At 36.4% G+C, this 25,795-nt stretch overlaps 1 pseudogene; it reads left to right on the top strand.

Annotated features, from left to right (window-relative positions):
- Positions 1-21,615: 21,615 nt before the first annotated feature.
- LOC145169024 (dof zinc finger protein DOF5.7 pseudogene) lies at positions 21,616-23,026 on the top strand (annotated as a pseudogene).
- The last annotated feature ends 2,769 nt before the right edge of the window (positions 23,027-25,795 follow it).

Genomic DNA, 25,795 nt, shown 5'->3' with positions numbered 1-25,795 from the left:
GAATATTATTAGTGTTAGTTGAAATGAAATTAGTGTTAATTCATTTTAATTTCAAGTTTTATCTTTATGTTTATTTTTATTTTCATTTTTACTTTTATCTTGATAAAAATTAGAATTTAAAAAATTAAAAAGTAAAAAATAAAAATTGTTTAGTTTAATTGTTAGAATTTGTTTTATTTTTATTTTATTTTATTTTTAGTCCTCAAAATGCATTATTTTTAGTTATTTTTGGGTATTGGGCTTAAGTTTTGAAGCTTTTTGGGTAGTAGTCCATGGGTTTTGGACCGGGTTATAGGTCCGGGTATATATAGTGCTAAAGTCCGGCTGTAAACTCATTATTTCTCACTTTTCTTTCTACGGCCGTAAACTTAATCCCGAATCTTCTCTATCACTGTTCATCGATCCATCTCATTTGTGTTTATAACTCGAAATTGACTGTTTACTCTTGTATGTATGCATATTCTGACCACCAAAATGATATTTTAACAAGAAATCGACCGTGAATCGAAGGATTAATCGACGAAATTGTATCTGTCGGCGTTTACGGCTCTTGAGCAGTTTACGGCTATTGAAGGGCTTACGACCGTACACCCGTTTACGGTCGTACACCTCCTACATGCCCGTACACTCACTTTTTGGACATTTGAATTGTTTGTAACACTTAATCACCATTAGAGCCTAATTAAATTGTTACATGAGTAAAACCTTAGTCTTAAATGATTAAATAAGTTGTTTTCTCACTTGGCTTGGTTAAGTGCAGATCAAATGGCTGGACTCAAATTTGCTGAAAGTCACAATTTGGCTATCTTTTTGGTTTACCCTCCAGCAGCTCATGGTGAATTCAAGTCTATGATCCATGGTTTGAAGAAATGCTGCTTAACTACTGCTCTGACTCTAAATCCAGTGGTCTATCAAAGTCTGATTCAAGAGTTCTGGATGACTGCAGTGGTGAAAAAGGAGGATGATGGTTCAAAGTCTATTGAAGTTACTATCAAAGGATGCAAAATCATAGCAACAGAGCAGATCATCTGGGAGATTCTAAGAATTGAAGATCAACCAGGTTTCCCCACTGATATTACAATGGATCAAGCTCAAGAACTCCTTGATAAATGGGATATGAAGGAGATTTTCCTCCTACTCTCAAGAAGCTGTTACCACCATACTGGAGGTTTCTAGCTCATGTATTTGTGAGTTGCATCTCGGGAAGGAGATCTAGGGCAGACGAAATCTCTCTACGGAATACAGGCACAATCGCTGCTCTAGCTGCAGGGTTTGATTTCAACTTCTCCAAGTTCATCATGGACGAACTTGTCGAGAACCTTGAAGGAAAGAAACGAGACAAATTCTTCATGTATCCAAGATTCCTTCAAGTGATCATCAATGAGCAATACCCAGAGATTAAGAAAGCAGGAGAAACACTTGATATGAAATCTCTTGGATCAAACACTGTTGGCTTAATCAAACAAAACCGTAAGGGTACAGTCATGTTTCAAGGAAAATATCCTTTAGTGAAGTTTGGAGCATTTACGGAGCTAAGTGATTCATCTGAGTCTGAAGACTCCCCTGAACATTTGGAATCTGAAGATGATGTGATAACTGACTCTGACCATGAAGATGAGAGAGTTCCTCTTCTTGCAATTGTAGCAGAGGAACATGATAATATGGTTAATGTGGAAGTGCAGAGTGACTTCATGAGAGTGTAAATACTGTTGATGATGGTGGTGAAGAAGAGGGATTTGAAGATGATGATTCAATTTTTGGAGGTGATATGTCTGGGCCATGCAATCTCAACATGTCAGGACCATTTGATTTTGACTTGAACTTCGGATTTGGGAATGATTATTGCCCTACAAATGAGGACCTTGACACGTTCTTTGACAATGTCCATGAAGTTGCTCAACCGGCAATAGAGACATGGGAAGTGGTTAATGTTCAAGAAGCTACGCCTCCTTCCTCAGCACATATGGTTAGTACTCCAATAGATACGGATACAATATCAAGGCTTCCTCCCCTTAATGTTGATGTTCCAACTTCCACGCCATTTGTGAGTGATCCTCTTGTGACACATACCTCCCAGCCTCCATTGAAGAGAAGAAGACATGATCCGAGGCCGGGGGTACTAATTCGAGAACTGACCTCACCAATTCAGCCTGAAATCACAACACAAGACTCTACTCCAATTATTCGTACTCTTGAAGGACCAAGAACCATTTTAGAAACCGGGAGTTCTTCAGCTCCTGGAGGTTCCTCCCTGCCAAGACCTGATCATGACATCACTTCTGAAAGACTTGCACAGGTCTTGGCTGAACAAGAAGCAACAAGCCTTCCTCCTCGCAGAAAAGGTATCTCAATTGAGGAAGGCAACTCAGAGGGAGTGGACCAATCTGTCCAAGGGCTCAAGGATGAAATAGGTGTGTTAAATCAGAGAATCATTGAGAGGGATATTTTAATTGATAACCTCAAAACTGAAGTTTCGGAGCTTAAGGCAGACAACTCTCTGAAGACAACACAGATCTCCGATTTACAGACCTACCTAGGAGCTTTGACTGCCTGTTACTTTGACCTCAAGGATAAACTAGCCATGGAAATTGGTGACAAATTCAAATCTTCTGTCAGAGAACCAGGCAGAGCTGACCTTGCCCAAGCTTCTCAACAAGGACCCCCTGTTGATCCTCCTGCTGTAAGAACAACCCGAATAGTTGATCGATTTGAAAGTGAGCCAGTTCAAGCTCCACACTTAGTTGCTTTGAAGCGAGCTCAACAAGTTTCATCCTCTAAGAAACAAAGTTGGATGTTCAAAAAGAGTTCAGATCAGAACGTTCGCGGAGACCAACCCCGACTCACCGTTACTGAACTCAAGAAGAAAAAATTTGGTACTAAGTACGGTGATCGGTCAGGAATTGTGTCGTGGAGCTTTCATGATCGATTGAAACTGTGGCTTGTGAAACGAAAAAGTTCAAATGTGGAGTATTACAAAGACAAAAATGACTTTAGTTCACGGACAAGGGTTGATCTGTCTGAACTTGCCAATGCTCCCTTTGTTAATCCATCAAATGATCCACAAGGAACAGATTTCAAGCATTTTCCGGAAGATCAAGTGAAGAAGGGCTTTACTGATATGAAGACTGCTGAGTCTTTCATAAAGAGCTTCCCGCATCTTCTGGATCTAAAGACTAATGAGCCTTTTAAGACGGTGATGTGGCCTCCCACTAAGCAACTGAAACAGATTGCTGTTGTGCAGAACTTCCAGGATGGTTCATTAAAGAGTATGCTTTACTGGGTCTATGATGAAACCACAGCTTCCCCTGTCATCAGATTCCCAGAAGGTGTATTTCGACTATTTGACAAGAAAGATCTGGTTCAATTTGGAAAATGGGATATATATTATCTGTCTCAACATCAAATCCAGGTCGCTGAAGAGATTTTTGAAGCCGCCGCCAAAGAGTATACTGCTATGATCGCTGAGATTATCGAGAAGCAGATGTGGCTTGGGTCAATGGTGTGACATCCCCAATTTCACGGCCAGAAAAGACCGATTTGTTTATGCTTTGTTTTAAAATCAGATTAATCGTTTAAAGAAAAGTGTTGCAGAATTTGTTCCCAAACAATATATGATAAGAATTTATCAAAACATTTCTTTAAAGAAAACAGTATTTTCATTAAATAACAAAATCTCGGGATGTCATGTTCCGATACAGACCAAAAGCATAAACAGTACAATACACACCTTACAACAGATATTTACAACTACTGGTCTATAATCAAATATCTTGATAAGTCATCCAACTTATGCTCTCGCGCCACTACCTATAATACAAATAAAACTGAGTGGTTCAGGCTTGGGGGCCTGGTGAGCATATAGGGTTTTCAACCCACAATAATATAATTAATATATTCAATCATCAAACAATCAACCCAATTACCCATCCCCATTATCTTCTTTATTTCTTAAGGATTTACCGTAAGAATCAACTATCCTTTATTCATTAGTTCCTAAGGATTGACCTAAGGAATTGGCACAAAGTCCATTGCTGCCCGAGGTTCCTATAACAAACATTAAATCCATAGTTGCCAAGGTTCATCTACACAGTACTAAATCCATGGCTACCAAGGTTCATCTACACAGTACTAAATCCATAGCTACCAAGGTTCATCTACAATGTACTAAATCCATAGCTACCATCGTATTATTATTAGGAACTAAGTCTATAGCTGCCAGGGTTTTTAGAGCACACCGGGGAACATCAAGTCCACAACACCTACAAGTTGCGAGCTTGCTAGTGTTCCACTGGACTGTCTAGAATAGTCCATGGTTGTCATCCCTACTCTGCTGAATGACGGGGGCCATCGTTTGCGTAAAGGTTTCACTCATTTTTCACCTGTCACCCTCATCTCATGATCTACATCATCTTTTGTCTCATCCTCAAACTCATCTTTCATCACACACCAACTATTTCGTCTACCCATGTTCTACCCCACATATTTTTAAATATAAGTTACATATACAATTTAAATCATTTAAAAACCTGTATAACACATTCATTCAACATCCATCTCAAGTAAACAAACAATATATAAATACATAACACGTATCTTATAGAAAAATACTTCATATCTATGTGTTAGAAGAAAGTAACTACACACTCACTTGTTAAGACGATTGTCGGACAACACTACGGCTCTTCAAGTAGTAATTCTTCGATGAATCCGGTATATTTTCACACACTGGGCTTCTCGCGGGCAGAGCTTCGGTTTGAAACTCTTTTCTTCTCGGGATCTTCGGGGATTCGGGACTCGCTTCGGGTGTCAGGATGATACCGGGGCTTCGGGGGTACCTCAAGAGGGCTAGAGAGGGTATCGGGAGTGAAAGAGTGAAGGAATTAGCAGTTATGGCCGGCTGCCCTTTCGTTTCTATTTATAGGGCAATTTTGCTGGATTCATGTCGAGAATCTCAAAATTCACGTCGTGAGTTCAGTAGTCATCAGGTGCGTCATCGCAACTTGCGTCTGTCAGGCTCCAGAAGTCATTAATACTGAGTTCACGTCGTGAACACTGTATTCACGTCGTGAACTCAAACACAGTGTCGGGGTTCGCGCCCTAAACTTCAGAAATTCATATCCTTCGCATACGAGCTCCGTTTTCGACGTTCTTTATATCCACGCGTAGGTGAGATTATGCTCTACAACTCTTGTTTAGACTCCGACGGCTAATTTTGAATTTAACTTTTATTTTATTATTTTTAGTATGCCGGGACAGGAAAACTGCGTTAGGAATTCATAACTCCTTCATCTGACGTCCGTTTTCGTCTGTCTTTTTACCGTTGGACTACTATCGATGCGATCTTCGATTCTCATTTAGATTGTTTCGGCTAGAAACCACTGGATCTCATATCCGAACTTTGGGTTGCGTACCGCTAAGTCGAAACTTCGAAAAATCATAACTTCCTCATACGAAGTCAGATTTAGACGTTAATTTTATGTACACTCTCAGATTAACGTATTCTACGACTTTCGTAGATCACTAATGCCAAATATCGCTCTATCGTAAATTCACTATTTACGGCGTGCTGTGTCGTGCCGGTTCTGCAGCGAAACTTCGACAGGTCATAACTTCTTTGTTATAACTCGGATTTCGACATTCTTTATATATCCGGAATCCTTATCACGACCACTACAACTTAGTTAAGATTATTGATTCAAAATAATCTTTTATCAAAAAGTCACTTTTGATGCTTATCGTCTCTAAATCGAGTAGCCCGGATCTACGAGCGTTACAACTATCTCCCCCTTAGGATGATTACGTCCCCGAATCATCAACAAAAATAGGGCTTGTATAATGATTCCCTACGTTATCTTTCCATCCTAAGTAATAATCGTAATATATATGTTTCTTCGAACGAGTATCTAACTCTTGGGCTTCTTGACCGCAGGCGATGCTCAATCTTGCACCTGCTCTTCGTACTATGTTGGACTTTCAATCGTAACCTACGAGTTACAAAATAAATCCTTACTGAGGACTCCTTCTTCTTCTTAGGATAAGTACTTTCCTTAATCTATTGTAACAGACCGATGGGTCATGCTCTAATGATCTCTCATCGTATGATGCAACGCTTAGACTCAAGTCTCTTAGAGTCAAATTCCTGAATGGAATATACCTCCTTCCTATTCTAATGTGATATGATCACATTTTAGCATGTAACATTTCTAGCTACTAACATCTTTAACAACGAGCGCGATACAATTGATCGCTTTGATTTCAATCTTCCGACTTAAGTCAGATGCTACATCGAACTTGGTTCTCCGAACCACGTAACAAACTCATCGTAGTCGGAATCAATTTGATATGACCACTAGGGTCAGAATATCAATCATCTTCTTAGTCATTACCGAAACAATGGTAACGACATACTTGAATAAAAACGGAATCAATCACTAGCTTCTTGGTAACCTTGGGACTTTCCCTGATCCAAGCGTGAGTCTTGTGCTTCCAGTAGTATAGATCTCTACTTCTATTCACACCTACTCATACTCGTCCCAAGTATTGTCTCGTAGTCCCCAAGTCCTAAAATCACAAAAAAAATTAACACATACGAATGTGCCCAAATAATCATAAAAATTTTCCTAGACTCTACTAGGACTTCTTCCATGCGTATTTTCAATCATCAATTCTGCTTCAACTCGGTTGGTGGTGGAAACACCAAACGATAGGACAACTTCATGGATTATACCAAAAGTTCTTTCCTTCTACTAATTGAAAGTGTACTCCTCCCGTACTAGACGTATTATTTATTAGATACATTCTAAAGGCAAGATACCTCTCTTACGATATCTTCCAATAACCATCATTCTCTATTGCAAGCCTCTTCGTTTCCTCCGTTTACTCAATTTGCTACAAGACTTCACCATGACGTTACATTCACGGAAGCATGCGTTCATTGCATCGAGACGAAAATATAGATAGAGAAGATTTAGACATGTAATCCTCATTATTACTCCGAAAAGTTACATGCCAGTTCTAATATCGTAATTAAACGTTTAGAATCCTGAGCACATAAAATTTCTATTTCCGGTAGGCAACAGACCATAGATCCGAACAAATAATATCATATATGGAAAACATATAACATTTAGCACATAAAAGCATTTTAGGCATCTTTCCTAAAATATACTAGTGCTCGTGTCTAAAATACAACAGACACTCATCTCACAATCTTCACTTAGCATCCTAAGTTTAAGTCTAGAAATTTCCTACCAATTCCTAGTTCACTTAAACTAATGCTCTGATACCAACTGTGACATCCCCAATTTCACGGCCAGAAAAGACCGATTTGTTTATGCTTTGTTTTAAAATCAGAGTAATCGTTTAAATAAAATTGTTGCGGAATTTGTTCCCAAACAATATATGATAAGAATTTATCAAAACATTTCTTTAAAGAAAAATGTATTTTCGTTAAATAAAAAAATCTCGGGATGTCATGTTTCGATATAGACCAAAAGCATAAACAGTACAATACAGACCTTACAACAGTTATTTACAACTACTGGTCTATAATCAAATATCTTGATAAGTCATCCAACTTATGCTCTCACGCCACTACCTGTAATACAAATAAAACTGAGTGGGTCAGGCTTGGGGGCCTGGTGACCATATAGGGTTTTCAACCCACAATAATATAATTATTATATTCAATCATCAAAAAATCAACCCAATTACCCATCCCCATTATCTTCTTAATTTCTTAAGGATTTACCGTAAGAATCAGCTATCCTTTATTCATTCGTTCATAAGGATTGACCTAAGGAATTGGCACAAAGTCCACTGCTGCCCGAGGTTCCTATAACAAACATTAAATCCATAGCTGTCAAGGTTCATCTACACAGTACTAAATCCATAGCTACCAAGGTTTATATACACAGTACTAAATCCATAGCTACAAAGGTTCATATACACTGTACTAAATCCATAGCTACTATCGTATTATTATTAGGCACTAAGTCTATAGCTGCCAGGGTTTTTTGAGTATACCGGTGAACATCAAGTCCACAACACCTACAAGTTGCGAGCTTGCTAGTGTTCCACTGGACTGTCTAGAATAGTCCGTGCTTGTCATCTCTAGTCTGCTGAATGACGGGGGCCATCGTTTGGGTAAAGGTTTCACTCATTTTTCACCTGTCACCCTCATCTCATGATCTATATCATCTTTCGTCTCATCCGAAAACTATGTTTCATAACACACCAACTATTTTATCTACCCATGTTCTACCCAATATATTTGTAAATATAAATTACATATATAGTTTAAATCATTTAAAAACCTGTATAAAACTTTCATTCAACATCCATCTCAAGTAAAGAAACAATATATAAACACATAGCACGTATCTTATAGAAAATACTTCATATCTATGTGTTAGAAGAAATTAACTACACACTCACTTGTTAAGACGATTGTCGGACAGCACTACGACTCTTCAAGTAGTAATTCTTCGATGAATCCGGGATATCTTCACACACCGGGCTTCTCGCGGGTAAAGCTTCGGTTTGAAACTCTTTTCTTCTCGGGATCTTCGGGGCTTCGGGACTCGTTTCGGATATCGGGATGATATCGGGGCTTCGGGGGTACTTCAAGATGGCTAGAGAGGGTATCAGGAGTGAGAGAGTGAAGGAATTAGCAGTTATGGCCGGCTGCCCTTCAGTTTCTATTTATAGGGCCATTTTGTTGGATTCACGTCGTGAATCTCAAAATTCACATCTTGAGTTCAGTAGTCATCAGGTGCGTCATCGCAACTTGCGTCTGTCAGGCTCCAGAAGTCATTAATACTGAGTTCACGCCGTGAACACTATATTCACGTCGTGAACTCTGACACAGTGTCGGGGTTCGCGCCCCTAACTTCAGAAATTCATATCTTTCGCATACGAGCTCCGTTATCGACGTCGTTTATATCCACGCGTAGGTGAGATTATGCTCTACAACTCTTGTTCTGACTACGGTGGCTAATTTTGACTTTAACTTTTATTATATTATTTTTAGTATGCCGGGACAGGAAAACTCTGTTAGGAATTCATAACTCCTTCATATGTCCTCCGTTTTCGTCTGTCTTTTTACCGTTGGACTACTATCGACGAGATCTTCGATTCTCGTTTAGATTGTTTCGGCTAGAAACCACTCGATCTCATATTCGAACTTTGGGCTGCATACCGCTAAGTCGAAACTTCGAAAAATCATAACTTCCTCATACGAAGTCAGATTTAGACGTTCATTTTATGCACGCTCTCGGTTTAACGTATTCTATGACTTTCGTTTAGATCCCTAAGGCCAAATATCACTCTATCGTAAATTCACTATTTACGTCGCGCTGTGTCGTGCCGGTTCTGTCGCGAAACTTTGACAGGTCATAACTTCTTCGTTATAACACAGATTTCGGCATTCTTTATATATTCGGAATCCTTGTCACGACCACTACAAGTTAGTTAAGATTATTCATTCCAAATAATCTTTTATCAAAAAGTCACTTTTGATGCTTATCGTCTCTAAATCGACTAGCTCGGATCTACGGGCGTTACAATTATCTCCCTCTTAGGATGATTACGTCCCGGAATCATCAACAACAATAGGGCTTGTACAATGATTCCCTAAATTATCTTTCCTTCCTAAGTAATAACCGTAATATATATGTTTCTTCGAACGAGTATCTAACTCTTGGGCTTCTTGACCGCAGGCGATGCTCAATCTTGCACCTGCTCTTCGTACTATGTTCGATTTTCAATCATAACCTACGAGTTACAAAATAAATCCTTATTGAGGACTCCTTATTCTTCTTAGGATAAGTACTTTCCTCTATCTATTGTAACAGACCGATGGTTCATGCTCTAATGATCTCTCATCGTATGATGCAACGCTTAGACTCAAGTCTCTTAGAGTCAAATTCCAGAATGGAATATACCTTCCTTCATATTCTAATGTGATATGATCACATTTTAGCATGTAGCATTTCTAGCTACTAACTTCTTTAACAACGAGCACGATACAATTGATCGCTTTGATTTCAATCTTCGGGCTGAAGTCAGATGCTACATCGAACTTGGTTCTCCGAACCACGTCACAAACTCATCGTAGTCGGAATCAATTTGATATGACCACTAGGGTCAGAATATCAATCATCTTCTTAGTCATTACCGAAACAATGGTAACGACATACTTGAATAAAAACTGAATCAATCACTAGCTTCTTGCTAACCTTGTGACTTTCCCTGATCCAAGCGTGAGTCCTGTGCTTCCAGTAGTATAGATCTCTACTACTATTCCCACCTACTCATACTCGTCCCAAGTATTGTCTCGCAGTCCCCAAGTCCTAAAATCACAAAACAATTTAACAGAAACGAATGTGCCCAAATAATCATAAAAAATTTCTTAGACTCTACTAGGACTTCTTCCATGCGTATCTTCAATCATCAATTCTGCTTCAACTCGATTGGTGGTGGAAACACCAAACAATAGGACAACTTCAAGGATTATACGAAAAGTTCTTTCCTTCTACTAATCGAAAGTGTACTCCTCCCGTACTAGACATATTTTTTATTAGACACATTCTAAAGGCAAGATACCTCTCTTACGATATCTTCCAATAAGCGTAATTTGCTATTTCAAGCCTCCTCGTTTCCTCCATTTACTCAATTTGCTACAAGCCTTCACCATGACGTTACGTTCACGGAAGCATGCGTTCATTGCATCGAGACAAATATAGATAGAGAAGATTTAGACGTGTAATCCTCATTATTACTCCGAAAAGATACATGCCAGTTCTAATATCGTAATTAAACGTTTAGAATCCTGAGCACATAAATTTTCTAGATCCGGTGGGCAACAGACCATAGATCCGAAAAAATAATATCATATATGGCAAACATATAACATTTAGCACATAAAAGCATTTTAGGCATCTTTCCTAAAATATACTAGTGCTCGTGTCTAAAATACAACAGACACTCATCTCACAATCTTCACTTAGCATCCTAAGTTTAAGTCTAGAAATTTCCTACAAATTCCTAGTTCACTTAAACTAATGCTCTGATACCAACTGTGACATCCTCAATTTCACGGCCAGAAAAGACCGATTTGTTTATGCTTTGTTTTAAAATCAGAGTAATCGTTTAAAGAAAATTGTTGCGGAATTTGTTCCCAAACAATATATGATAAGAATTTATCAAAACATTTCTTTAAAGAAAAAGGTATTTTCATTAAATAACAAAATCTCGGGATGTCATGTTCCGATATACACCAAAAGCATAAACAGTACAATACAGACCTTACAACAGTTATTTACAACCACTGGTCTATAATCAAATATCTTGATAAGTCATCCAACTTATGCTCTCGCGCCACTACCTGTAATACAAATAAAACTGAGTGGGTCAGGCTTGGGGACCTGGCGAGCATATAAGGTTTTCAACCCACAATAATATAATTATTATATTCAATCATCAAACAATCAACCCAATTACCCATACCCATTATCTTCTTTATTTCTTAAGGATTTACCGTAAGAATCAACTATCCTTTATTCATTCGTTCCTAAGGATTGACCTAAGGAATTGGCACAAAGTCCATTGCTGCCCGAGGTTCCTATAACAAACATTAAATCCATAGATGTCAAGGTTCATCTACACAGTACTAAATCCATAGCTATCAAGGTTCATCTAGACAGTACTAAATCCATAGCTAACAAGGTTCATCTACACAGTACTAAATCCATAGCTACCAAGGTTCATCTACACTGTACTAAGTCCATAGCTATCATCATATTATTATTAGGCATTAAGTCTATAGCTGCCAGGGTTTTTTTAGTACACCGGTGAACATCAAGTCCACAACACCTATAAGTTGCGAGCTTGCTAGTGTTCCAATGGACTGTCTAGAATAGTGTGTGGTTGTCATCCCTACTCTGCTGAATGACGGGGGCCATCGTTTCGGTAAAGATTTCACTCATTTTTCACCTGTCACCCTCATCTCATGATCTATATCATCTTTCGTCTCATCCTCAAACTATCTTTCATCACACACCAACTATTTCGTCTACCCATGTTCTACCCAACATATTTGTAAATATAAATTACATATACAGCTTAAATCATTTAAAAACCTGTATAAAACATTCCTTCAACATCCATCTCAAGTAAACAAACAATATATAAACACATAGCACGTATCTTATAGAAAATACTTCACATCTATGTGTTAGAAGAAATTAACTACACACTCACTTGTTAAGACGATTGTCGGACAACACTACGGCTCTTCAAGTAGTAATTCTTCGATGAATCCGGGATATCTTCACACACCGGGCTTCTCGCGGGCAGAGCTTCGGTTTGAAACTCTTTTCTTCTCGGGATCTTCGGGGCTTCGGGACTCGCTTCGAGTATCGGGATGATATCGGGGCTTCGGGGGTACTTCAAGAGGGCTAGAGAGGGTATCGGGAGTGAGAGAGTGAAGGAATTAGCAGCTATGGTCGGCTGCCCTTCGGTTTCTATTTATAGGGCCATTTTGCTGGATTCACGTCGTGAATCTCAAAATTCACGTCGTGAGTTCAGTAGTCATCAGGTGCGTCATCGCAACTTGCGTCTGTCAGGCTCCAGAAGTCATTAATACTGAGTTCACGTCGTGAACTCTAACATAGTGTCGGGGTTCGCGCCCCAAACTTCAGAAATTCATATCTTTCGCATACGAGCTCCGTTTTCGACGTTCTTTATATCCACGCGTAGGTGAGATTCTGCTCTACAACTCTTGATTAGACTACGACGGCTAATTTTGACATTAACTTTTATTATATTATTTTTAGTATGACGGGACAGGAAAACTCCCTTAGGAATTCATAACTCCTTCATCTGTCGTTCGTTTTCGTCTGTCTTTTTACCGTTGGACTATTGTCGACGAGATCTTCGATTCTCATTTAGATTGTTTAGGCTAGAAACCACTCCATCTCATATTCGAACTTTGGTCTGCATACCGCTAAGTCGATACTTCGAAAAATCATAACTTCTCATACGAAGTCAGATTTAGACGTTCATTTTATGCACGCTCTCGGTTTAACGTATTCTACGACTTTTGTTTAGATCGATAAGGCCAAATATCGCTCTATCGTAAATTCACTATTTAAGTCGCGTTGTGTCGTGCCGGTTCTGTCGCGAAACTTCGACAGGTCATAACTTCTTCGTTATAACTCGGATTTCGGCATTCTTTATATATCCGGAATCCTTGTCACGACCACTACAACTTAGTTAAGATTATTCATTCTAAATAATCTTTTATCAAAAAGTCACTTTTGATGCTTATCGTCTCTAAATCGACTAGCCCAGATCTACGGGCGATACAATTATCTCCCCCTTAGGATGATTACGTCCCGGAATCATCAATGAAAATAGGGCTTGTATAATGATTCCCTACGTTATCTTTCCATCTTAAGTAATAACCGTAATATATATGTTTCTTCGAACGAGTATCTGACTCTTGGGCTTCTTGACTGCAGGCGATGCTTAATCTTGCACCTGCTCTTCGTACTATGTTGGACTTTCAATCGTAACCTACGAGTTACAAACTAAATCCTTATTGAGGACTCCTTCTTCTTCTTAGGATAAGTACTTTCCTCTATCTATTGTAACAGACCGATGGGTCATGCTCAAATGATCTCTCATCGTATGATGCAACGATTAGACTTAAGTCTCTTAGAGTCAAATTCCAGAATTGGAATATACCTTCCTTCATATTCTAATGTGATATGATCACATTTTAGCATGTAGCATTTCTAGCTACTAACTTCTTTAACAACGAGCGCGATACAATTGATCGCTTTGATTTCAATCTTCCGGCTTAACTCAGATGCTACATCGAACTTGGTTCTCCGAACCACGTAACAAACTCATTGTAGTCGGAATTAATTTGATATGACCACTAGGGTCAAAATATCAATCATCTTCTTAGTCATTACCGAAACAATGGTAACGACATACTTGAATAAAAACGGAATCAATCACTAGCTTCTTCGTAACCTTGTGACTTTCCCTGATCCAAGCGTGAGTCTTGTGCTTCCAGTAGTATAGATCTCTACCTATTCACACCTACTCATACTCGTCCCAAGTATTGTCTCGCAGTCCCCAAGTCCTAAAATCACAAAAAAAATTAACACATACGAATGTGCCCAAATAATCATAAAAGTTTTCCTAGACTCTACTAGGACTTCTTCCATGCGTATCTTCAATCATCAATTCTGCTTCAACTCGGTTGGTGGTGGAAACACCAAACGATAGGACAACTTCATGGATTATACCAAAAGTTCTTTCCTTCTGCTAATCGAAAGTGTACTCCTCTCGTACTACACGTATTATTTATAAGACACATTCTAAAGGCAAGATACCTCTCTTACGATATCTTCCAATAAGCGTCATTCGCTATTGCAAGCCTCCTCATTTCCTCCGTTTACTCAATTTTCTACAAGCCTTCACCATGACGTTACGTTCACGGAAGCATGCGTTCATTGCATCGAGACGAAAATATAGATAGAGAAGATTTAGATGTGTAATCCTCATTATTACTCCGAAAAGTTACATGCCAGTTCTAATATTGTAATTAAACATTTAGAATCCTGAGCACATAAAATTTCTAGATCCGGTCGGCAACAGACCATAGATCCGAACAAATAATATCATATATGGCAAACATATAACATTTATCACATAAAAGCATTTTATGTATCTTTCCTAAAATATACTAGTGCTCGTATCTAAAATACAACTGACACTCATCTCACAATCTTCACTTAGCATCCTAAGTTTAAGTCTAGAAATTTCCTACAAATTCCTAGTTCACTTAAACTAATGCTCTGATACTAACTGTGACATCCCCAATTTCACGGCCAGAAAAGACCGATTTGTTTATGCTTTGTTTTAAAATCAGAGTAATCGTTTAAAGAAAACTGTTGCGGAATTTGTTCCCAAACAATATATGATAAGAATTTATCAAAACATTTCTTTAAAGAAAAATGTATTTTCATTAAATAACAAAATCTCGGGATGTCATGTTCTGATATAGACCAAAAGCATAAACAGTACAATACAGACCTTACAACAGTTATTTACAACTACTGGTCTATAATCAAATATCTTGATAAGTCATCCAACTTATGCTCTCACGCCACTACCTGTAATACAAATAAAACTGAGTGGGTCAGGCTTGGGGGCCTGGTGAGCATATAGGGTTTTCAACCCACAATAATATAATTATTATATTCAATCATCAAAAAATCAACCCAATTACCCATCCCCATTATCTTCTTTATTTCTTAAGGATTTACCGTAAGAATCAGCTATCCTTTATTCATTCGTTCCTAAGGATTGACCTAAGGAATTGGCACAAAGTCCATTGCTGCCCGAGGTTCCTATAACAAACATTAAATCCATAGCTGTCAAGGTTCATCTACATAGTACTAAATCCATAGCTACCAAGGTTCATCTACACAGTACTAAATCCATAGCTGCCAAGGTTCATATACACTATACTAAATCCATAGCTACCATCGTATTATTATTAGGCACTAAGTCAATAGTTGCCAGGGTTTTTTGAGTACACCGGTGAACATCAAGTCCACAACACCTACGAGTTGCGAACTTGCTAGTGTTCCACTGGACTGTCTAGAATAGTCCGTGGTTGTCATCTCTACTCTGCTGAATGACGGGGGCCATCGTTTGGGTAAAGGTTTCACTCATTTTTCACCTGTCACCCTCATCTCATGCTCTATATCATCTTTCGTCTCATCCTAAAACTATCTTTCATCCCACACCAACTATTTCATCTACCCATGTTCTACCCAACATATTTGTAAATATAAATTACATATATAGTTTAAATCATTTTAAAACCTGTATAAAACATTCATTCAACATCCATCTCAAGTAAAAAAACAATATATAAACACATAGCACGTATCTTATAGAAAATACTTCATATCTATGTGTTATATGAAAGTAACTACACACTCACTTGTTAAGACGATTGTCGGACAGCACTACGGCTCTTCAAGTCGTAATTCTTCGATGAATCCGAGATATCTTCACACACCGGGCTTCTCGCGGGCAGAGCTTCGGTTTGAAACTCTTTTCTTCTCGGGATCTTCGGGGATTCGGGACTCGCTTCGGGTGTCGGGATGATACCGGGGCTTCGGGGGTACTTCAAGAGGGCTGGAGAGGGTATGGGGAGTGAGAGAGTGAAGGAATTAGCAGCTATGGACGGCTGCCCTTCGGTTTCTATTTATAGGGCCATTTTGCTGGATTCACGTCGTAAATCTCAAAATTCACGTCGTAAATCTCAAAATTCACGTCGTGAGTTCAGTAGTCATCAGGTGCGTCATCGCAACTTGCGTCTGTCAGGCTCCAGAAGTCATTAATACTGAGTTCACGTCGTGAACACTGTATTCACGTCGTGAACTCTAACATAGTGTCGTGGTTCGCGCCCCGGACTTCAAAAATTCATAGCTTTCGCATACGAGCTCCGTTTTCAACGTTCTTTATATCCACGCGTAGGTGAGATTATGCTCTACAACTCTTGTTCAGACTACGACGACTAATTTTAACATTAACTTTTATTATATTATTTTTAGTATGTCGGGACAGGAAAACTCCATTAGGAATTCATAACTCCTTCATCTGTCGTTCGTTTTCGTCTGTCTTTTTACCGTTGGACTATTATCGACGAGATCTTCGATTCTCATTTAGATTGTTTCCGCTAGAAACCACTCCATCTCATATTCGAACTTTGGGCTGCATACCGCTAAGTCGAAACTTCGAAAAATCATAACTTCTCATACGAAGTCAGATTTAGACGTTCTTTTTATGCACGCTCTCGGTTTAACGTATTCTACAACTTTCATTTAGATCGATAAGGCCAAATATCGCTCTATCGTAAATTCACTATTTACGTCGCCCTGTGTCGTGCCGGTTCTGTCGCGAAACTTCGACAGGTCATAGCTTCTTCGTTATAACTCGGATTTCGGCATTCTTTATATATCCGGAATCCTTGTCTGGACCACTACAACTTAGTTAAGATTATTCATTCTAAATAATCTTTTATCAAAAAGTAACTTTTGATGCTTATCGTCTCTAAATCGACTAGCCTGGATCTACGGACGTTACAAATAGGGAGGTCTGATGTGCTCATTATCGAGAAGGACTAAATCAATGCTAGCCCCAAACCAAGGGGGAGATTGATAGGTCATAGATTTGTGGTTTGGGCTAGGCTATCTTTTGTATAAGTCTTGGTGGGGTTTTGGTCATGTTGGAAGTGTTTGTATCTTGAGTTTACGGCTGAGTTGGTGTTCACGGCCGTAAACAGGTTTACGACCATGAACTTGTTTACGACCAGTCAGTCCCTATAAATAGTATGTGTCAGAGTCTGTCAGGTGTTACGTACCATAGTGTTTACGGCCAATGTGTGTATCTTCAAGGTGTACTAGACGTTTTTCTGAATGAACGTGTGCATTGCTTGATAATTCTCTTCTTCTACTCATTCTTATTATTGATTGTTTTGATCACTGGTTTGGATCTTGTAATTGGGACCTTACAATATTACGTCGTTTTGTATCATATACGCATTACAATGTTATTAAACTTCAACCTAACTTGATTTATTTCCAATATTTTTGGAATTTCATCATTATCTTCCTCTTACATCACATATTTCCGTCGAACACCTACCATAATATATTATTATAGTTGCAAATGAAAATTATGTAAGAAGACGATAATGGTAAAATTATTGAAAGTCTTGAAAGTAATCAATTTAGGAGTTAAAATTTAAAAACTTTGGATGATTTCAATGCATATAGATGATACAAAACGATGTAGTATCTCAACAAGAAACGTAACCTTTAACGACGACAAAAAATATCGCAATTGATGCCCATTGTCGTCGCTAATACATTTAGCGACGACATGTCGTTGCTAATACCTTTAGCGACGACATGTCGTCGCTAAAGGGTTGTCGCTACTACTTCATAGATAATACTCATTTGTCGTCGCAAATGGCGTCGTCTTAAATACTCGTCGTCGCTAAATGTCTCAGTCGTCTCTAATACTTGTCGTTACAAATGGCCACCGGTGGGAGTTTTTCCGGCTACTCTTCCCGGAATCAGTAGTCGTCGCAATTGGTTAATGTCGTCCCTAAAGGTGTCGCTGCTAATGGTGTCTATTTTTTTTTTTTTGAAAAAACAATTTATTTATGATACTAGTTTATATATATATATATATATATATATATATATATATATATATATATATATATCACAAAATACAGATTGGATAAAAATACAGAAATAAATACAGACCACATTATATAAAATATAAAATATACCACATTATATAAATTATCTAATAAATCAAAAGTAACATCATCCATAACATAAAACAAGAAATACTATGTGTATTCGTTTTCCGTATTGTTGTTTTCCTCGTTGTTGACTTGGTTCTTAAACGAGCGGATAATATCTTCAATTGCCGTCACAAACGTCGGGTTTTGAAGAAAAACATTCACATATACATGCTACAGTTGAGTCACAAACACATAAAGTAATTAATAATTTAACAAACTATCAAACTATCAAACCACTAAATGAATTAAGTCGTTAACAATTTTATAAACTATTATACCACCAAATCAAGTAAGTCTTTAACAATTTAACAAACTACCAAAATACAAAAAAATACTATAAATGCAACAAGTTCTTAACAATATAGAAAAGCTACCAAATTCTTTAAGAATTTAACAAATACCTATATTGGTTACGGTGCTTGTGACTGTAACTGCTATTGGGATGTAGCACTTGTACCCACTGTAGAAGGAACATGCCCCCTTTGATGCACCTAACACCTTTTCTAATATTGTGATCAAATCAATGGTGTCTGGATCACCACCGGAGTCGGTTATGTGATGAGTGTATAAAGCAACCTCATCAACTAAGGAATTCTGTATTTCAAAGAGATTGTCCATATACATTAAAACTAACACAAAAAAAAACAACAATCTACTTTATTTTAAAATAATAATAACTTACATATTGTTATTCAACCAAAGGATCAACAAATTCCCCATTTTTTATTCACATGCCCACAATGTAATGCTTCAAGTGTATTCACATTCATTTTAACATTATAAAATATGTTATACTTGAATAAACAATAAAAAAAATATGTTATAACTTAATAAACATTATTGTAACTTGCGTTCTTAAAACAAGCACTACCGTAATTGCACGTCCCTCTACGATTCTTAACTACTTACTTCTTTCGGCATTCTTTGTTTCCAACGGATCGTTTTTGATGCTTTTCTGTTGAGAAGTGATCAATAGCATCACTCCAATGCTATGGATCCATACCGGCAAGGGCTTGAGCCCTTGCTGCCTCAACAATAGTAGATTTATGTCTTAATATTTTTTTTTTTCCAATTTTGTTATAATATTTTATTTTAAATAACTTATTTAAATTGTAGCATCTTACTTTTTTTTTTATTGTTTTTTAAATTATAGTATTGTAATTTTGATGATTTAAAAGGAAGAGATTTAAATTAAAAAAAATAACTACTTTTTTTATATAGAATTGTATTTTAAATTATTAATTTATAAAATTATAATTTAATAGATTACTACTTTTTTTGCTTTTTGAATTCTAGCATTGTGAATCATAAAAGGAAGAGACTTAAATTTTCTTTTAAAAAAAGATACTTTTTTTTATAGAATTGTATTTTAAATTATTAAGTTATTAAATTTTAATTTAGTAGATTATTTTTTTTTTTTGTTTTTTGAATTCTAGCATTGTGAATCATAACATTTTACATACAAATACACATATATACAATTACCAAATACATATATACACATACATTTAATTTCTATTTTTATGTATACAAACATACATATACACACATATACACCAAATATACATTATATATATATATATATATATATATATATATATATATATATATATATATATATATATATATATATATATATATACACCAAATACACATTTTACATACTACTAATTTTATAATTGAAAATAAAAACCTAAACTTATATATATATATATATATATATATATATATATATATATATATATATATATATATATATACACACGAAGCTTATATATATTGTTCCGTATATTCACTTTTCTCATACAAATATATACTTTGTTTTATTAAAATTAATAATAATAATAACCAATATAAGTTTTATAAGGCTGTAGGGAGTCGGAGAAGAGAAGGTTCGGTATTGCAATACCGGCTGATGTGCAACTCGGTAAAGAGAGGAACACCGTACCATCATCTTGGAATGCAGAGGTTTTCTGTGAAGCTTGGCATATTCTTGCCGTTTTCTCTTTCATCGGTAGTGTTGGAGATGGCTATGGATGAATGCTGGTATAGAGTTTAGCACCCTTTACACGACTCTCTGCCTAATAGCTTAAAACATACAATTCGGAAATGAAGACCACGTGAATCTGAGGCACTAAATGGCTTTTGTTGTGAATACTAATAAAAAAAACAAATCTGTTTATATATCATTTATAGATATATATCAAAATTCATGCAATATAGCAGACATATGTCACTTCATTAACTAAAATAATATTATTTGCAATCATTATTCTTTCACATTTTTTATCAACACAATGATAACACTTGGGAAAATTCCAAAAAGAAAACATTTGGTTGTAAAAACCATGACAGTATAAAAGCCTTTCTTCAGCTAGAATCCAGTATATTGTGATAAATGTTCGCGTTTTCCAAATGCAAACTCATTAAACATAATTTTTCTTTATTATATATGAAAACAAAATTGTAAGCACATAAAAGATTTATAATAATATAAAAGAATAGATTTAAAAAAAAAATACAGTGCTTTATTAGTATTTATTTTATTCGAAAAGAGATAATATATACTTTCACAATCTCTTATAAGTAAAATTTATCAAATTTTGATAAAATATATAAAAATATAGTTGTGTATACAAAAGAAATAAGTTACAAAGTACTAGTTTTATAAATCTATTTAAATATAAATGATTACAAATAATTTTTTGAACGGTGAATATAATCTATTATAATAAACTATTCCTTAATTTCATTTATATTCAAAAGAAAACTTGAAACCTCAACATTAAAAAGGAAAGACAACACTTGTTACCGTTGGGATAGAACCTTTTGATATAATGATTATAAATATAACCATATAAGTTCAATTTTCTTTTTCTTTGATTGGTACCAAGAGTGGTTTTTCCATGGCAAAATTATGAACTTTTATATTTCAATTTATTCAAAAAAATAATATTTTTGATTAAAACTTTTAGCATGCAATTTATTTATTTATTTTACATTTTAATATAGGCTATATATTTGTAAAAATGGAAACACACTCTAATCTACTAAATAGTTATATATTTTAAATTAATTATTGTCAATTTTCATTAATATGTATACTATAGTAAGATAAAAATAAAAATAAAAATTTGTTTCTTTCTCTCGTATTTGTAGCTATATATATAATATGAGATATGAGATGTAACCCTTCAAAGACAGCCTATAATTCTTTCTGAAAATAGAAGCCTTCTTCTCCTTAATTGATGAAGTTCACAAGAACCCATCAACATCGCCCACTACCATCTTAATTTCAAGCGAATACATGAAACCATTCAATTCGCTCTATCTTGCCTCTTCCATAGGATAACTCGTTCTCTCTCTTTCCCTTACATAAATTCCCATTAGGGTTTCTTTCTTCTAAATTTAATCCATTTCCATCATGTCTCTAGAGAATACCACACCATCAAAGCAGCATAAGAAAGATGAAACTCAAAGCTCTGGTGGTGATGGTTGTAGCCGGAAAACATCTACTTTGAAGCCACCGGAACAAACAGTCAAGTGCCCTAGATGTGATTCACCCAACACAAAATTCTGCTATTACAACAATTACAGTCTCACCCAGCCAAGACACTTTTGTAAGACATGTAGAAGGTACTGGACAAAAGGTGGCGCTTTACGAAACGTTCCAATTGGCGGCGGTTGCAGGAAGAATAAGAAGACGAGATCGGCTTCTTTGAGGTTTTTGAATGGTGATTCTTCCTCGAAAGACTCGTCTTTAGATATTGGAGGTCTGAGTTTGTTCAGCGGTCTTTCACCACCAGCAATGGACTTTCAGCTTGGTGGGCTAAACCAGTTCCCTTCTTCATCAAACAATCCACCTGCTTACTTGAATCATGATTCATTGGGTTTTAATTTTCCTTTAATGAAACAAGATCATCACAATCATCAGTTGCATGGAGGGTTGACGAGTTTTCAAGACATTGGCGCTACTAATAATCTTGCTACCTCTATAGAATCTTTGAGTTCTATAAACCAAGATTTACATTGGAAGCTACAGCAACAGAGACTTGCTGCATTGTTCAGTACTAGCGCAGGTGGTGGTGGTGGTGCTGCTGGAGGACAAACTGATCAGCAACAACAGCAGAACCAAATTGTTATCGACTCTCAAGCTCAGAAACTTCAACCCATTTTGTTTCACAACTTGGAGATTCCAAAACCTTCACAGACCTCCATGGCTAGTGATTTAAGAAAAGATGGTGGTGGCGGAAGTGTGGGTTTGGAGACCGAGTGGTTCTTTGACAACAGTTATGTACCGATTAATGTGGATCAACCGACAGCAATAGCTCCAGCGGATATGAACCCTTCCGGAAACTATCAAAGTGGAAGCAATAACAACTGGAACAATGGAATTCAAGTTTGGAACCAATTCAATCAGTACAGTGCTCTTCCGTAGTTTCTTCTAAGGATCACCAATCGATGGAAAATCAGAAACTTTTCAGAATTATTTACTAACAGTTTTGGTTTTTCTACCTTGTTATTGTATTTTAATGTTCTTTTTTTCTCCTTTTATATATGTAGCGATTTAACAAAAAGCATCATGAAGATATATATTAGTTCATGTTTTTCATATGTTCTCATCTTATGTTTTTAATTATCGTTTTTATGTTATAATATAAAATTGCATTATATAATAGCATTGGTAATTGTTCATATATACTTACTTTAATGATTGAGCTTTCAAATGAATTTCATGGTAAACTAATTATAGTGTGATTGTTAATTATGAAAAAATGATATTCAATTATATTAAAATTTTTAGGAAATTTAACCATCATATGGTACTTAGATTGCAACTAGAATACATGAATAAATTATAGTTTTACTGAAAAGGAGATGATGTCGCTTGCTTTCACATAATCTATTTGCATTTCTGTAAAAATGATACTTAGATTGCAACTAGAATACATGAATAAATTATTGTGTTTGTTGAATAAATTAAAGAATGAAGATGTGGGGGCAGCAGATCTTTGAATTTGTTTTTATGTTGAGGGTAGTTTGCATCAGTCTGAATCTGGAAACTGTGTTGATCAGCCTTTTGAATTAAATGTTTTATGAAACATAACAATATCCAGGCATCTTCTTTCCTTTTCTACCACTAGACCTGCCCTCTTGCACCCCAACCCCATACTATGCTTCAATAATGACATAATAATTTCTTTTTTCATGAAATGAACCAAAACTTATTTAAATTGTTAACATGCTCTTACTATAGTTAAAATTCGATCTTTGAGCACATCTTTAATCAATAATCGGAAATGTTAGTGAATGCAAGACAAAATTCTCATTCCAAAACTTTATGAACATTGCTTTTAAATTCATTGGATGTCATGTCTTATGGATTTTTGTATTTACCGTTAGTCAAACAACAAATATATAAACATGTAAAAAGAAGCAAGACAATAAGTGATGTGATATATATTATTGTCCGAAAAAAGTGAGGCTTTGAAAGGAGTACGAAAAGCAAGACAAGTAGAATCAATGAATTAGGAAGGCATAAAGCTTTCAAAGGTTGTGAAATTGTCATCTCTTTTTAGCTTTATAGGATCTTAATTGAATACTTTAAAAGGCCTACATTCCATACACCATTACCCATTCAATTTAAGAAAAAAAAACTTAATATTTGCCAAATCTAGTGTGAAAATGAATGTCAATGCCTCTGCTTGGAATGATGAAATTTGTATAGCCATTCTATAATATAACATTATATAGTAAATTACATCAATTGTATATGTGGTTATGTGATTTTTTTTTACTCAAGCAATTTTTCAAGTGTTATGTAATATTTTTCGATTCTATTTCTTTTTTAAATGTAAAACTAACCGTCTTTATAGCTTTTTTTTAAACTAAGCATTGAGATTTAATCCATAGTTCCGTATTTATAGGTTCATAAGTGCTTTTTTTAGGTTCCTAATTGCTTAATACCAAAAGACAAAACTGCACAAATGGTCAATGTGGCTAGCTGAAAATTGTCACTTTGATCCAAAAAGACTTGGATTAGAACCAGAGGTTTAAACTTTTCATTTTCTTGCGAGTTTGATCCACTTATCTATAAAGTTTTTTATAATGACTATTTTGCCCTTATTTTTTTTTGCAGTTTTTTAATTATTTAAATACTTTTTTCGATTAAAAGAAAAAAAGAAAAAAGAAAATTTGCATTTTCTATTTTATTTTTATAATTTTTTTAAAACAAAATAAAAAAATAAAAATGAAAAATCTCTCTCTCTCTCTCTCTCTCTCTAAGAGAACCTCACCACCCTTACTCCCTCACCCAAGCTTTACTCTCGCCGGAAATCGTGAACACCACCGGCAGAAAAGATGAACACCACCGACAGAAAATATGAACGCCACCAGATCGATGCTCTGGCAGCGAAACCCTAACCCTAAAAGTTCCAGGCTGTGTCACATAGATCGAAGCTAGGGATTGAAGCGACGACAACCTCTGAAAACCCTAGGGTTTTAGGAAATGAGAATTGTGGCAGCCTCTGAAGCTGAAGCTCACCTGAGGGTCGTTTGATGGAGTCAGGAGGGTCGAGAGACGGCGGGGACGGTGCAAGGGCTTATGTTCTGTTCATCTTGAAACTGCCATCGTCTTCTTTCTTCTTCTGATCCAATCGGTCAGCAACATACGAAGGAGGAATAAGGACTTCAGTCCTCTGCCTTTGTCTGATCGAGAAGAGGGACTCGATTGGAAGCAGCAACAGATTGAGGGGGATGTATGTGGGTGGTGATCGTCCGCAGAAAGGGGATGAGGAGGAGGGTTGGGAGTGGGTTTCTCCGGTCCTTGTCTGATCGGGGAAGAAAGAACTCGAACGAAAGCAGAAAAGAAACACGAGGGCAACAAAGAAACTTGGTCCTATGGTGGTTCATCTGTGGTGGTTACACAGTCACGAGGAGGGATGCCGACAGAAGGCTATCCCCGGAGCCTTCATTCCCTTTCTGTTGTGATCGGTAGCAAAACGTAAAAGAGGATGGAGGTCTTCGTTCCTCTGTTGACCCGAGAAGAAGGAAGCATTAATGGAGGCAACAGTTGGTGGCGAGGGAGGTGTTGGTGGTGGCGATGGCAGCCCCTTGGCTTGCCGATAGAGTTGTTCTTGATGGTCACCGGAAACGCATCCACCTCCGGTGGTGTTTTTACCATAAAAATGAAGAAGAAAAGGAAGAAATAAGAGAGAGAGAGAGAGAGAGAGAGAGAAATTTAATTTAATTTTTAATTTTTTAATTTTTTAAAATCTGAAAATCAGGAAAACAATTAACAAAAAAGAGAAAATCATATTAACAAGGGCAAATCCGTCATTTTGAACAAAAATCTGAATAGATTGGACCAAACAAGCAACAAAA

The sequence above is a fragment of the Lactuca virosa genome, chromosome 4 (genome assembly GCF_052849685.1).
Source record: "Lactuca virosa cultivar CGN04683 chromosome 4, Lactuca_virosa_CGN04683_v6, whole genome shotgun sequence".
Classification (NCBI taxonomy): Eukaryota; Viridiplantae; Streptophyta; class Magnoliopsida; order Asterales; family Asteraceae; genus Lactuca; species Lactuca virosa.
Note: the sequence above shows the minus strand (reverse complement) of the source record. Positions and strands in the feature narration are given on the sequence as shown.